Raw genomic sequence first — 17,085 nt, 5'->3', positions numbered from 1 at the left:
TTTAACAACTTACATGGTGTATGTAACTTTTAACCACTAACATATTATAGTGTGTGTAACATATTATAGTGTGTGTAACATATTATAGTGTGTGTAACATATTATAGTGTGTGTAACTGCCATGTCATGTGGCTTCTGGTGAAGTCTACCAGTTTAATATGCAATATTATGTTTTTAATGTGTAAAGAATAGTTCAGGATTTCTAACTGTGCTATTTAGGAGACACACGGTGAGGGCTTTTGCAAAAGGGATTTGTTGAGTTACCATGATACAGCCAGCAAGCAGAGCATGTGAAGGGACTTCCAGACATTTAGAAGATAGTGATAAGAGGCGGACAGCCAGGTATAAGGAAGCTCTTTTTCTTCCTTCCTCTCACCCTTAACTCTCTGGTGCCTCACTTTGTCAGTGTGCAAAGTACAAGCTAACCAAGGCTCCGCTGGGATGATCCTGACTGTATTAATTTTAGATATACTTAAAACCCACCAAATTCATTGCTTCCCAACAGACTTAGTCAAAAGATGAAATGTTTCTCTACTAAAATATTGTTATATCTTAAAAGAAATGAGGTTTTTGTTATACTCCATAAGCTAAAATTGTAACCTAAGGGCTTTTTGTGTCATTTACTAGGAGAGATTTTCCACATTCGGGTGAGATGACTGTGGTAAAGTCAAGTCTTCAGAGAGAAATAAAAATTTTAAGGCTTATTCTAAGTTGCCCCTAACCCTAAAGACTCTTCGATTCCCTGAATGATGCCGTTTTTCAGCTGGGCTGTACCTAGCTCTGTGCAAGGCACACGGAGAAACCCAGAGTGAAGCAGCATGCACCTGCTGATAGAAGCTTTCCTGAACTGAATCATTCTTTCCTTCAGTCAGTCATTCATCCATCTGTCCAGCCACCATTTGACGGCTACTTCGTACTTGTAACAAACTCAGCTCAATATTTACTGACCCTTCTGTTACGGGTACTATGTGAGTTAACACAAACCTTAACTTACACACCAATTAAAGAATCAATTTTGTGTGTTGGCCTCAGTATGTGATTGTATCTTTTGTGGCACTGATAATTCAACCCTTTGGGGCTGTAGTCCTTGTTTTTTATTGTCAGCTTGTTTGAGCAGGCGATAGTCTGTCAGTTGATAGTTGATAGAATTTGTGTATTTGAGTGACTGAATTGATTTGTTTGGCATTTAAAGGATTTGGTATGTGTTATAGGGACCGTATTTCCTATATTTAGGAAACAAAGTGCTATGTCACATCCACCGAGGGGTAGAGTGGAAGTGGTAGTAATCATAGTAATAATGTTTATAATTATAGTAGTGAATTTTGCTTCATTGCTGGGAAGCAGACTTCATATGCGAGTGCTATAAGTATTCCATTGAGGATCTGACTTAGCAACTTCTTTTCTAGAAACGCAGTGAAAACATGTTATTTCGGGTAAGACACTATTATCTCTGTCCCTTCCTTCCTATGTAGGACAAAGAGCCTGCACTAGATGATCTGTACATTCAGGTTCAATACTAAAGTTTTATAACTTCAGGATTTGAGTTTCCTCCTGATCTCAGGAATTTGAAGAATTCTATTTTTAACTTTTCCTGTTAGGTAATGACTAACAAGTTATCTTACACAGAGCAGACAATAAATGTAGTTGAGTGAATAAAAGGTATATAAAGTATTAGAGCAACATCAACTTCACCCAATTTAATACCAGCATCAGGTACGTGCTGGATACTGATCTGTGTGCCTGGGGACCAAGGAGTAAATTAGGATTAAAGTCCCTTTCCTCATGTAGTTTAAAATCTAGGGGAGAAAGATGGATATAATAAACTTGTAAAATAACAATAGTTTTGGATAGTATACATGCTCTGCAGGATAATGGGAGAGACCAGAGGTAAATTGTAATGTGTATTAGACAGGATGGCCAGGGAAGGCCACTCTGTTTTATGAAGATCAAAGGAAAGAATATTCCAGGCATTAGAAAAAAACAAAAGAAAGGTCTTTCAGTCAAAAATGTAAGTTGTTATTATCAAGGGACAGGTAGTGAGCGAGGAAGTGGTCTGAGGTGAGGCTGGAGGTAGGCATGTCAAGATGGTGGTGGGTTTTCTAAAACCCAGACATTTGGATTTTGTTTAATTTGCAATGAGAACATTTGAGGAAGTCTTAAATATATGCCTAATTCTCCTGTTATATCCTGAGATTGTGCATGTTGAGTCATACTTAGCCAAAGATTGTCTTTCCCTCCCTTGTGTCCTCAGTGATACCCTATTACTGTTTCTGAAACTCATTTCTAGAATTACTTCATTAAAGCAGGAATGAATGCCTTCCCCTGCTCATGAATTGCGGAATGTAATATTTCCAAAGGTCACTTAGAGGAACGAGAAGCAAATAGGATAAACTCCAAGAGGAGATAAAAAATATATTTGTAATCTATTTTTTTAAGAAAATTCAGCATTTATACAATCTCTTTTCATTTAGTGAGATTTCTGGAACAGTGAGAGTCAAATCCCTATTTTTATGATAGGGAGGTAACAGATAATATGATTTTCCTTTAAGATTCCCCTTCATATGATGAATTGAGGAAGAGTACAGATAGTCTCATCATAGAAATGCAGATTTTATTTTATAATGGGATGAAGGGACATTCTAGATATGACCTCATACTGCAACAGAGAGAGGAAAGCTTAAAGCGCATTGCTATACTTTCATAAGAGTTTTATTATACAATAGAGGGTGTCAGTAACTTTTGAAAGATAATTGGAAAGTTGATTTATGTCTACTATTAAAACTTACCTTTAGTGGGGTAAATCTTGTGTATAATGATAGACGTTGTCCAGCTTGGTGCAGTTTTTCCTGCCAAAATATGAAAAGATAAATTATCGCATATAAATGATAGTGTACTGGTTTGAACCAAAAAATAGTAAAACCACTTTTGGATTTTGTTATAGTTTGGGTGTGTTTTTAGGGACGTTAGTTAATGCTTTTGAAGCCTCTGTTTCCTCAACTATGAAAATAAAATTGAACCAAATAACTTCTAAAGAGGCTTATAGTTCCAAAGTTCCTATGATTCTGTGTGATCAACACTGATAAATGAATTATGTAAATAGGAAGGAGAGTAGAGGAAAGGGTGTTTCTGTTATAACTATGAATCAAGAATGATGGAAGAGAACAGAATAAGTAAATTTTAAGATGCAAGACTCTTCAAAGATGGGTCAGTTAGAAATAAGCTTTTATAAATAATAAGAAATCATTTTAATTTGCAATGTTTGTGAATTAATTGGAAACTAGGTTCCATGAACATTCCCTAATATTGCACCTTTCAAAGTAGTTTCTGGAAAGAAAACTCTGCACGTGTGATTGCCTCCTGTATATATTTTGACACTCCTGTGACCCGAAGCTGGTTTTATGACATAGTCATAGTAGTAAGCATTTCTGTGTTTCTTACCTTTCTTCTAGTCCTGAAGTGCTCAATAATCCAAAGGCATATCAGAAAATGAAAGAGGAGTTCAAACTTGAGAAGGCAATGAGGATTGAATCTGGTGACATTAAATTTTCTTGGGTTTGGGTTTGTGTGAAGGTATTTATATAGGAAGTTTGATTATTGCAAGCTGAGTTGATGTCTTGTATGAGGAATATTTATCCAAAACTGACTTGGAGTTGACAAAAGTGCACAATAAATGCCAAGTGGCTTAAAAGCTATACATTTATCATTGGTAGTTGCATCTGAAGCAAACTAAATTTTATAATTTCCATTAAGTGACACGTAGGATTTCAGTGTTTATAATAAGATCCAGAAGAGTCGATGTTTTGCTGTATGCTTTTAATTGTTTTAGAACAAACTAGACAATGGAAAGGTCAAGTTTAGGAAAAGAAAAAAAAAAAAACCTCTCTAGATTGCAAAGAAATCAAGGCTATATCCAAGTACTCTATTTTTTCAAGACATAATCCAAGACCTTTTTCTTTTTTCTCTAAATACTTTCACTAGGTACCATCTCTAGGTCTAGGATTCCTTACACTGATGTCACTGGCCCAGGCCTCTCGGCCAAGATCCAGACTCATCTGTGACCCTGCCTGCTCAGCATCTGTGTCTCGGTGCATCATTAGAAACTCAACTCAGCATGGTCACAACTAGACTCTTCTACTCATCCCCCTGCTACCCGATTCTCTTCTAATTCCTTATCAGAAAAAATGATATAACATTCACCCAGGAGCGTGAACCAGAAAACTTACTCTCATCCTTCACTACTTCACATCTAATTCATCATAATCTCCTGTGTTGGTTTGTTTGTTTGTTTTTTTAAACCACTGTACAACCTTTGAATCTGTCTATTCCTTCATGGCCAGTTTCCTTCTCTGAGCTACCCTATCTCTCATCCATACTGCTCCTCCCTCATCCTCTATGCCCATTCTTGTCTGCTTCCAATATGTAGCCAGGAGCCAGAGAGGAAATTTTAAAAGGCAAATATACTCATTCACTCTCCTTCTGAAAGCCCGGCAAAAGTTCCCCATTGTCTACTAGGCTAAGGTCAAAATGCTGGATCTGGTCTCCATGTCCTATGTGATCTGGCCACCACCTGCTTCATCAAACTCAACTTGATACATCAAGTTCCTTTCACACTTGGGGCTCTAGCCACCTTGAGCTATGAATTTCTAAAATATGCTATATTCTTTCCTGCCTGCAAGCCTTCAAAAATGCTGTTTCCTTTGCTTGAAACACTCTTTTCTATTCTTCAAATTGACTCTCGTTAGTCCCCAGTGAGCAGTTAATTCCTATTTATTATTCCACCCAAATATCATTTCCACAGGGAAGCTTGTTTTGACCTTTTAGAAAAGGTCACCTCTCCTTAATAAACACTCTCTTATGCTGTAGTTTTTAAAATTAATTAATTAATTAATTCAACAATTAATGGGTGCCTCCAATGTCACATACTCTTCTAAAAGCTGAGGATGGAATGAGGGGAGACTGATAACAATCACAGGGCAAAACAAACACAATAGTTTCATACAGTGATGAAGATTATAAAGCAAATTAAATGAACTATTGTGCTAGAGAATGACTTGAGAGAGGTACTTTGGGTTTGAGATTGAATTTCTTAAGTGATCATCTATTTTGTCTGTTTCATGTTCATCTTCTTTGCAAGAGCCTATGTGCCCAAGAACTGGGACTTTGTTGCACTTGCTCACATGGTTTCCCAGCACTCAGTGTGGTGCCCAGCACATAGCAGATTCAATAATTATTCCTGAATGAATGAATCAACCTATAAGTTTTGTAGGGCCACCGTTACAAAGTACACAAACTGGGTGGCTTAAGGCAAATAAATTCATTCTATTTATTAGTTCTAGAGGCTATGAATCTGAAATGAAGGTGTTAGTAGGGCCGTGCTCCCTCTGAAGTCTCTGGGGGAACAGCCTTCTGTGTGTCCTCCTAGTTTCTGGTGTTTGCTTGCAATCTTTGGCATTTGTTGGCTTGCAATTAGCTGTATCCCTCCAGTCTCTGCTTCCATCATTACATGGCCTTCTGCTCTGTGTCTGTCTCTTCTCTTTGTCCCATTTTTTCGCTTTTTTTTATAATGAAACCAGTCATTTGATCAGTATGATCATATCCACTCTAATCCAGTATGACCTCATGACTTGATTACATCTGCAAGATCTTATTTCCAAATAAGCTCACATTAATAGGTATGGGGTGGGGGTTAGGATTGCAGCCTATCTTTTGGGGGGACACAATTCAATCCACAATGCCTATTTCTTTAAGTTAAAAGAAAATTGAGAAAGCTTATATTTTAAGAGTTTTTGTAGTGTAGTTTTTTTCTGGTTTTATTAAGAAGTAATTGACTTAGATCGTTGTATAAGTTTAAGGTGTGCAGCATGATGGCTTAATTTACTGTAGTGCAGTTTTTAAGACTTATTTTTAAGTAAGTTGTAAATCACATACAAACATTTGAAAAGGTATTATATTGTACTTTGTGTACGCATGATAAATTATTTTTGATTTATTCTAGACTATTTGGTTGAGTCCTAACCACACCAATATCCATGGCATTCTAAAAAATCAATACCATGATATGAACCAAATTCATCTTATGTTTTCTATTCCCCTGGCAGACAAGAACTTACTTCTTCATTTATTAAAAATAAATGAATGTGGAAGGATATTCATGACACTTGCATCATAAAAATTCATACTGACATTTTTGCAAAGACTATGTGTGAAATGTTGACATATTTTTGTTGTAAAATGACAGTTTTAGTGCAAGTTGTTCTCATTGTGACCAAGGAGAAAGAGCATACAAAAGGAAAAGAATAAGTTGCTCTACTACCCACATGTGATGTGAAGTTGTCAGGCCACAAAATGGCAGAAGCACTTTCTAAAAAGGTGGAGAAGTTCTTTTGTGCACGATGCAAGGGAAGGGTCACTAATATTGTCTGCTTTATGCCATCTATCTTAGAAAAGTCATTCCTGAATTTTCCATCAAATACCATGTTGCCCTACCTTGAACTCCATTTTCACTTTTTTTTTTTAAAGTTTATTTATTTTGAGAGAGATAGAGACAGCGCAAGTGGGGGAGGGGCAGAGAGAGGTGGAGAGAGAGAATCAGGAGCAGGCTCTGTGCTGCCATTACAGAGCCCAGCGTGGGGCTCGAAGCTACGAAACCATGAACTCATGACCTGAGCTGAAAGCGAGTGGGATGCTCAACCAGCTGAGCCACCCAGGCACCCCACGTTTTCACTTTTTAAAATAGTTCTTTTAAGTGACTCTTTTACCTTATACTTACTGCTTACACTGTTCAAAATGCCTTCTGTATATTAATTCATTCTTCACAACAAGCCCTGCTCATTACACAGTTGAAGAACTGAAACAGAAAGGTTATATGACTTGCAAGTTGGAGCCGAAGTCACACCAGAGTAACCCTTGGGTCCATGTTCTTACCCACCATGTTATATACTGAGTGGATTTTACACTTATTTTATACTCCTTCCAGATTACAAACTTCTGAGAAGTTGGCCACTATGTCTTCTCATATTTGTATCTCCCATAAAATCTAGCTCAGTATCTTGTGCATAACAGATGCTCAAGAAATGTTCACATGTAAATTTAAATTAGGCCAAGTCTATTCAGTGTCTGGATCTCTTCCATATCATGGTTTCCATGAAAAGAGGTTCATTTGGAAAACTAGAATCCTGAATAGATGTAAGTACAAGAAGGAAACTGACAAATGCCGGTTCTGGTGGTTCCAGCCTTCATCATAGGTGCTTCTTTACTCCCTAGAATTCACCCACCAGCCACAAAAATGTGCACTTCGGTGAGATCTCAAGTGTTTGCACCGAGAATAGCTTGAAGTGTTACTCTCTTCAAGAGTATTTGTATTTTGGGGCACCTGGGTGGCTTAGTCAGTTAAGTATGTGACTTTGGCTCAGGTCATGATCTTATGGTTCATGAGTTTGAGCCCTGCATCAGGTTCTGTGGTTACAGCTCAGAGCCTGGAGTCTGTTTCAGATTCTGTGTCTCACTCTCTCTCTGTCCCTCCCCTGCTTGTTCTCTCTCTCTCTCTCTCTCTCTCTCAAAAATAAATAAACATTAAAAAGATTTTAAAAAAAGAGTATTTGTATTTTTACAGGAATTAATCATTTTAATAATTTTTGCCATCAGTCAATAGATGAGGAAGGTATTTATTTGTGCAGAAGAGCTAGCCCCAAACTGCAGAGACTATACCCATTTTTATTTAAAATGTCATTTTATAGGTCTGTTGGTAACTTTGGCACTTATTTGCACACTCTCTAATACAAATGCAAGATTAATTAAAAGCAAATAAAAGCTTTAATCTTCAAATTTAAATCTGGAAGTTCTGAAATAATGTAGCCATGTTGGTATTCATTTGCTTGGAGGAAATTCTGCTACATAAGAATTTAAATTTAATTTTGCCTTTTTATTATGTGATATGTGCATCGCAAGCCTGTGGGCAATAGATGAGCTTTAATAAAGCTAAAAATAAATAAAATGGGCATGTTAATAAACCTTGTAGCTCATTAAACATTTGGACTCACTGAATATATATCTATTAATTTTAGATGAGACTACATTAGGAAACCTTTGTTACACGAAGGTTGTAATTAAGTGAATAATATATTCAAATTCAATACAAAACATCTTCTTCCACATCTTTTCACTGGCAATTCTTTAGTAAAAAATTTCAAGGAAATGAAAGACTTAAAAAGTAATGATTAACTATGCAAATATAACAATTCACATTCTTTGTAAAGAATTAAAAATTAAAAGATATGTCCAAATGGATTCTCTTCTCACATCTCATGATTATCTTCTTAATCTATGCTAGCATTTGTGATTTCGTTTTATTAAGAAAGTGCACTTGTCTCTTAACCCTTTTTATTGTTCTGTTCCATTTGTATATTTGAAAATTTCCTCTTAGCTTCTATTAAAATACATGCCCTCCAACTTCTTTTTTTCCCCCCTCTGAAATATTCCTCTTTCAAGAAGCTCTCTAGTTTCTGACCTAAGGTTAGTCCATATGTAAACACTTTATTTTGAGAATCATTTTTTTGTACTACCATCAATTATCCATGAAAATAAACATCAGCTTATGAGTGTATAACTATAAAAAAATGAACATCCTTTTCTGTTTTTGTTGTTGTAGCTGTTTGGTTTCCTTTGGAATTTGGGTTTACTTTTCACATTGAATTGTTTTTGTTTGCTAGAGCTGCTGTAACCAAGTACCACAAATTGAATGTCTTAAACAACAGAAATTTATTGTCTTACAATTCTGAACCTAGAAGTCCAATATCAAGGTGTTGGCACAATTTGTTTCTTCTGAGGACTGTTTCAAGCCACTCTCAAAGCTTCTGATGGTTTATTGGCCATCTTTGGTGTTCCCTGGCTTATAGATGTATCACTCTGATTTCTACCTTTCTGTTCATGTGTTGTTTTTTCCTGTGTGTGTGTGTGTGTGTGTGTGTGTGTGTGTGTGTTCAGATTTCCCCTTTTTATTAAGGATATAGTTGTATTGGATTAAGGCCCACCCTAATGGCCTCATGTGATACCATGATTTATAATTAGAAATATATATTTTGTCCCTGTTTCTGGTGCAGAGCTCCTAAAACCTTCAGAATTTCCTAAGTGATGGGAGCAGTAAAGGTGTCTTTTGTTATATTAAGGAGATGACTTCTGGAAGGCACTTAAGGATGGAGGCTGGTTGCCTGTGGAGCCAACCATGTGATTAAAAGATTGGAACTTTCTCAACTTCTGGAGAGGTGAGAGGGGCTGGAGGTTGAATCCATTACCAGTGGTCAATGAGTTAATCAGTCATACCTATGTAATGAAGCCTCTATAAAAACCAAAAAGGTATGAAGGTCAGAGAATTTACAGGTTGGTGAACATGTAGAGGTGCTGGGAAAGTGACATGCTTGGAGAGGGCATTAAAGTGCCACACCCTTCCCCCACACCATCTCCTATGCATCTCTTTTATGTGGCTGTTCCTGAGTTATATTCTTTTATAGTAAACTAGTAAAGAAAATGTTACTCTGAGTTCTGTGAGTCCCTCTATTAATTGAGTCCAAGGAGTGGGTTGTAGGAACCTCCATGTATAGCCAGTATGTTGGAAGTGCAGGTGACAATCTGGACTTGTGACTGGTGTCTGAAGTGAGTAGAGTAGGGGGCACACAAGGGACAGTCTTATAGGACTGAGTCCTTATCCTGTGATATCTAATGCTGCCTCTGGGGTAGATAGTGTCAAAATTGAGTCAAATTATAGGACACCCAACTGGTGTCCAGAGAATTGCTTTGCTGGTGTGGGGAACCCCACCACCAAACACACACTGAAATTGGTACCAGAACCTATTTGTATCATCTTAACTTGATCATCTACAAAGACTGCATTTCCATATTTCCTTTTTGTATTGTTGAAAAAACTGAGGCTTAGAAAGGCTAAAAGTTGTTAGAGATAGGCAAGTGTATCATTTAGGGTGTTTGTGGCTGCAAGTAACTGAATACCCAAAAAAGTGGCCTTCACGAAGCATTTATTTTTTATGTTCAAAGAGATCAGTAGGGTAGTAGAGGTCTGGTTAATTCATTGGCTGAGCGATACCTTCAAGAACACAAGCCCTTTCTATCTTTCCGTTTTGTCATTCTGAGCATTTATCTTTGTCAGGTCCCTTTAGGGTCATATGGTCATGTCCTCAATAAGAAAGGTGAAAAGCTACGTATGTAGTCTTTAACAGCTTTGACATTGGGAATCAATGAATGACTGTTTGGTGGAGTGTGGCATAGGAGGGCTGCTGTTAATCTCCTCTGCGTGCCACTTTGCAATTAATAAAAAGACTCCTTTTGGAAATTAAAGATAGATCATTCCTATAGTCTGACATAAAATCATTAGTGATCAAGGGTGAAAGAATGAGGCTTCCTGACATGTTTGGATATGAATTGATCCAGGGTACTTTTAAATGTACTTTGTGCAACTATGAAAAGAAGAAAACTAGACTTCTGAGGTTCCTCTGATTGTGGAGAATCTACACACCAACGTGCACACACACACACACGCATGTTGGTATGCCAAATTAACATGAAGCTAGTGAGGTCATTACTCAGTGAAAATGATTATACAAACTAATAGACTAATATAAAGTACAATTGAAATATTCATGACTATGAAATTCTGCAAAACATCCAGATTTAATGGGTTACTTTCCAGATGGCAAAGGAGGGGCTCCTTAGCAAAACAATTTGATAATAAGAGCACCCCTGTCTCTTTACTCTAAATGTGAGACTAACACAACAGAAGATCTGTGCCTTAGATATAAAACAAGGCATAGTCAAATTTAATTGTAAATACCATTTTTCTCATTAAATTTCAACCACTACCACCACCCCAGGTTTAGCATCCTTTGATACTTTTTGCCTGAATAAATTTTTACTATGACGGTTGCAACCACTTTTGCAAGTCACACTTTACTTTATGTTTTTATTTTTTTTAAGTTTACTCATTTATTTTGAGAGAGAGAGAGAGAGAGAGTCAGTGTGCATGTGTGAGCACGGGAGGGACAGAGAGAGAGAGAGAGAAAGAGAGAGAGAGAGAGAGAGAGAATCCTAAGCAGAGACCTCACAAACTGCGAGATCATGACCTGAGCTGAGATCAAGAGTCAGAGGGCAAGCCACACTTTAAAGGAAATTTTGCTAAAGTGGAGATGTTTTAGGTAGAGTGACCAAGACCATGAAATGACTTGAAACATTCAAATGAAAATGGTTATCTTTTCAACTGCTGCAAACCAAATGACCACAAACGTGGTGGCTCAAAACAAGGCACTATTAATTATCTCAAAGTTCCCATGGCTTCGAAATCTGGGCATAGCTTTACTGGGTCCTCTGCCCAGGTGCTCACAGATGCATTTTCATTTAGAGGCTTAACTGTGAGAGTATCTGCTTCTGAGTTCACGTAGGCTGTTGGCAGAATTCATTTCCTTGAAGCTAAATGGTGGACAGCTCTGATTTTTCACTACCTGCTGCCTGGAGGCTCCAAAGGCCACCTGCAGTTCCTAGAGACCACCTGCAGTTCCTTGCCACATAAGCTTCTATAACATGACCCTGACTTTATCAGCCTGCAGGAAAGTCTCCACTGCTTGAAGTGTCTGACTTCGGGGAGGGTCCAGTCACTCTGTTAAAGGCTTTCCTTGATTAGGTCAGGCCCACCCAGGATAATCTTCCCTTGGATTAACTCAAAATCAACTGATTTGGGACCTTAATTATACCTGCAAAAATCCTTTCACTTTTGCCATATTCTGTTCGTCAGAAACAAGTCGCAGGTCCCACATACACTCAAGAGGAGAACAAACTGGATGTGAATACCAGGGAGTGAGAATCGTGGGGCCACCCTAGGGTTTGTCTACCATATTCACCTAGGGAAGGCTCAGATGGGCATGATAGCATTGTATTCTTATGTGGAGTATATTATTTCCTTCAACTCCCATTAATGATTATATCCTGTTTTTATGGATGGGGAAACTGAGACTCAGAATAGTTAGACCATCTGGCTGAGGTCACTCTCTAAAGAGATCATTTGAGGCCAGCTCTATCTGAATTCAAATCTTGTACTCTTTCCATGTTATGTTACCTTATTCTACTGTAGAATCCTCAAGGAATCAATCTGAGATTAGTAAACAGAAGTTTTAGGGAGATGGTCATCTGACATTTTCTAATAGTAACTCTATTATGGTGGGAGTGAACTTAGTTTCACACAATGTTTCTAATCCTGGCCTGCATATTAGAATCACTTGGGTACCTTTGAAAGTATACTGACTTTCAGGAATCTCCCAATCATATGAATAAAATGAGAGTCTCTATAAGGTAGGCTGTAGTCACTTACATGTTTTTATGTTTTCTTATCAGTAAATATCTGAGGTAAAATGTTTAGTTTGAGGAACATAGAAATGCGAATAAATAGCAGACTGAAGTGATGTTTGAAGGTAAAATGAGACATTCTGGAAGATCGTGAATTCTCCCTCAATCAACCTGTTTCAGTAAGCATAGCTTAGCTGCTTGGCAGGAATGTTACAAAGGGACTTTGAGAATGGAGGCTTGGTTGGACTAGAAGACCTTTAAGATCTCTTCTGACCTTGAGAGTCTATGAGTCTATGATGCTGGTATTCAATAAGTGTTGAATATGATTTATAATGGGTCATTCTGAAAGGTCTCAAACTTTGTCATTTTCTTGACTTCCATACTCCATAGAAATCTCCTCTAGGAAAATCAGTGTGTTGTGGTGAGGAAGGCAGATTTGTAGTTATAATGTTAGATACAGTAAGGAGTGCTAGGAAGATGTAATGGAGAAGAATGTTCTAGAGATTTTATTGGGAAGGAGACTAAGGAAAACTCACAATGGCCAGCTATTTGACATCGTTCTCCACAATATTCTAGAATTCTCTTGCTTCATTTACCCCCTCACCTCTGTTGTAATAATTTCTATTTTTTTTAAATATGAGCTTAGTATGATGGCTGATTAATACCAATGTATTTTAGCTTAGTTAGACCCTGAATCCATTTCATGTACTTGATTTTCTGTTTTCCTTACTATTTAGGTTGTTTTTTATTTTCAACTTTTTTGCCTTTATCTTTTGCTTTTCTTCATTTGATTTCACTTGTCTATTTTCTTTATGAAATTTTAATTTCCTTTTCAGCTTCATCTTCATAACGTTAAACCTGCCATTATTTGCAGTTTTCATGCGGTTAAGGTTGGCCTGTTGATTGCCTAGTGTCTGCTGAGTCAGCACCCTCCAATACATAGTACTTTTTAAATTATGTAGGCTTTTCCAATACTTAAACTTTGATTTAAACATACTTGAAATAGATAGTGCAGATTTTAGAAATTTAAATATAGTAGGTGATGAAATATTACATTTTAGAAAGTGGTGGTTGTGAATATGCATTAAAGGTGTTTGAAAAAGCTTTCGATTGCTCTGAGGCGAGGCATCCTCCAGCTCAATGGTGTCTGCATCTTGTAGAAACAAATTTCAGGGATTGGTGAGGGATGTCGTTTAAGAGGTACAATGGGCCAACAACTTCATACATACAATTAACACAAATTACCAAGCAGTGGTGGTGGTGATTCAATAATACTTTCCCCACTTTTCACATCTGTTACCACAAAATGCAGACAGCAGACTCTTTCAGGCTACTGCTCTGCATTCTAATAGCTGATTCTCAGTAAAATGTTGTCTGACCTTGGGCTCTGCATTTCTATTTTGAAGAAGCTTCAGACTAAGTTTCAAATTATTGGAGAGAGAATTGTAATCGCCATTACTACCAAATATATTACTTTCAATTCCCGCAAGTCCTGCCAGTCACCAGTACAATTAACCGGTCACAGAAGAAGAAGGCTAGAATGGGAATTCTTGAGGAACACATTACATGTGTTCCATTTCCTTATTAGTGTTCCATGGTTGTTGTTGTTTAAAATCAGATGGTAAACAGAAGGATGAGGAGGCATCCATGTCCTTCACTTACTGAAAAGATAAGATAGCCTTGAATACAAAATAAAGCAAATGTAGGTAGGGAGCAATTAAAAATTATTGACTCAGACTCCTGCAATTAGTGTCAGTTTCATATCTTTTGAATTGCCTTCGATTTTGTAAATTTTGCCAATTTGAAATTTGCAAAAAGTGCATTATTTTTATCATTATGCTTTTCCAGCCAAGATTGTGTAAATGACTTTTCTTGTGAAGTATTTTTTTTTAAATCAGATCTCTCCTGTGTTTATTTTTAATGATATCTTTACTGATGACTTCTTTTTTCTTAATGTTTATTTATTTTTGAGAGAGACAGAGACAGAATGTGAGTGGGTTAGGGGCAGAGAGAGAAGGAGATACAGAATCCAAAGTAGGCTCCAGGCTCTGAGCCGTCAGCATAGGCCCTATGCGGGGCTCGAACTCTAGAGCTGTGAGATCATGATCTGAGCCAAAGTCGGCCGCTCAACCGACTGAGCCACCCAGGTGCCCCACTCACTGATGACTTCTAAAGTTATAGGTCCAACTCCGGCCTCTCTCCAGATTCCAGGAGTGTATTCCCAAAACCCTACCTGATACCTCCACTTTATTTAACAGCCACCAAGTATTTACTGAGCAGCCACTGTGCGCTAAGCATTACTCTAGCCTCTGGGAATACATTAGGGAACAAAACAGAGAAAAATCCTGTCCTCAGGAAGATTTCAGTCTATTGACAAGAGACAATGAGTTAAGTAAGGAAAATATATGGAATGTTAGATGGTATTACGTGCTGTTTAGAGAAGATTCTGAGAAACTTCTGGGAAATTCTGGAAAGTATGTGTGTGGGGTGGCTTGTAATTTTAAAAGAAGTAGGGTGACATTTGAACATAGTACTGAAGAAAGTGTGAGAGTAAGCTGTGTGGATGTCTGCAGGAAGAATATTTGAGGCAGAAAGAATAGCACTTGCAAAGCCCTGATTGGTTTGTTCTAGAAACAATAAGAAGGCCAGGAAGACTGAAATGGAACAGGGGAGGAAGAGTAAGATCAGAGGGCTAACATGGACCCGATTATAGAAGGATTGGCAACGACTTTAGCATTTACTTCAAGCATAATGGGAAATGTCTGAGGTTTGAAAACAACTCCGAGTGAAATGGTCCATCTGACTTATGCTGTAATGGGATCACTCGTTGGATGCTGTTTTGAGCATAGACTGAAGGGAAGGACCGTAACGGGGAGACCAGTTTGGATGATGGCTTGGACCAGAGTAGGTGTGAGTGGTAAGTGGTCAGATTCTGGACATACTTTGATGAGGAGCAGAGAGGATATAGTGGGCAATTGGATGTGGGATGAGAGAAATGACTGTCCGGTTTTTGACCTGAACGTTCTGAATTATCCAACTAACATTGGCTGAAATGAGGAACAGGTTTTTATACAATCTAGAGGAAAAAAATCTTTTAGGTTTTATTATTATAAAATATCTGTGAAAAGACCTCCCAGTTTTAATCCTTAAAACTTGAGTTCTTAAACTCTTTCTTACAATTTTAATTTTAAGGTAATTTTGAAGGCTGTGGTTTTTTTTTTTTTCCATTCAGATATCACTATTTTTTTTCCTTCAATTAGGTTGTAATTCTTACTTGAAATTTCTTTTTTTTTTTATATATGAAATTTATTGTCAAATTGGTTTCCATACAACACCCAGTGCTCATCCCAAAAGGTGCCCCCCTCAATACCCATCACCCACCCTCCCCTCCCTCCCACCCCCCATCAACCCTTAGTTTGTTCTCAGTTTTTAAGAGTCTCTTATGCTTTGGCTCTCTCCCACTCTAACCTCTTTTTTTTTTTTTTTTCCTTCCCCTCCCCCATGGGTTTCTGTTACGTTTCTCAGGATCCACATAAGAGTGAAACCATATGGTATCTGTCTTTCTCTGTATGGCTTATTTCACTTAGCATCACACTCTCCAATTCCATCCACGTTGCTACAAAAGGCCATATTTCATTTTTTCTCATTGCCACGTAGTACTCCATTGTGTATATAAACCACAATTTCTTTATCCATTCATCAGTTGATGGACATTTAGGCTCTTTCCATAATTTGGCTATTGTTGAGAGTGCTGCTATAAACATTGGGGTACAAGTGCCCCTATGCATCAGTACTCCTGTATCCCTTGGATAAATTCCTAGCAGTGCTATTGCTGGGTCATAGGGTAGGTCTATTTTTAATTTTCTGAGGAACCTCCACACTGCTTTCCAGAGCGGCTGCACCAATTTGCATTCCCACCAACAGTGCAAGAGGGTTCCCGTTTCTCCACATCCTCTCCAGCATCTATAGTCTCCTGATTTGTTCATTTTGGCCACTCTGACTGGCGTGAGGTGATATCTGAGTGTGGTTTTGATTTGTATTTCCCTGATGAGGAGCGACGTTGGGCATCTTTTCATGTGCCTGTTGGCCATCCGGATGTCTTCTTTAGAGAAGTGTCTATTCATGTTTTCTGCCCATTTCTTCACTGGGTTATTTGTTTTTCGGGTGTGGAGTTTGGTGAGCTCTTTATAGATTTTGGATACTAGCCCTTTGTCCGATATGTCATTTGCAAATATCTTTTCCCATTCCGTTGGTTGCCTTTTAGTTTTGTTGGTTGTTTCCTTTGCTGTGCAGAAGCTTTTTATCTTCATAAGGTCCCAGTAATTCACTTTTGCTTTTAATTCCCTTGCCTTTGGGGATGTGTCGAGTAAAAGATTGCTACGGCTGAGGTCAGAGAGGTCTTTTCCTGCTTTCTCCTCTAAGGTTTTGATGGTTTCCTGTCTCACATTCAGGTCCTTTATCCATTTTGAGTTTATTTTTGTGAATGATGTGAGAAAGTGGTCTAGTTTCAACCTTCTGCATGTTGCTGTCCAGTTCTCCAGCACCATTTGTTAAAGAGACTGTCTTCTTTCCATTGGATGTTCTTTCCTGCTTTGTCAAAGATGAGTTGGCCATACGTTTGTGGGTCTAGTTCTGGGGTTTCTATTCTATTCCATTGTTCTATGTGTCTGTTTTTGTGCCAATACCATGCTGTCTTGATGATGACAGCTTTGTAGTAGAGGCTAAAGTCTGGGATTGTGATGCCTC

At 37.9% G+C, this 17,085-nt stretch overlaps 1 protein-coding gene across 1 annotated transcript in view; it reads left to right on the top strand.

Annotated features, from left to right (window-relative positions):
- The window catches only part of NELL2 (neural EGFL like 2), a 392,940-nt gene that overhangs the window by 10,838 nt on the left and 365,017 nt on the right, over positions 1–17,085 (top strand). The gene's annotated exons all lie outside the window — the stretch shown is intronic.

Source organism: Panthera leo, chromosome B4 (assembly GCF_018350215.1).
Source record: "Panthera leo isolate Ple1 chromosome B4, P.leo_Ple1_pat1.1, whole genome shotgun sequence".
Taxonomy (NCBI): domain Eukaryota; kingdom Metazoa; phylum Chordata; class Mammalia; order Carnivora; family Felidae; genus Panthera; species Panthera leo.
This window is presented reverse-complemented; position numbering and strand designations above follow the sequence as displayed.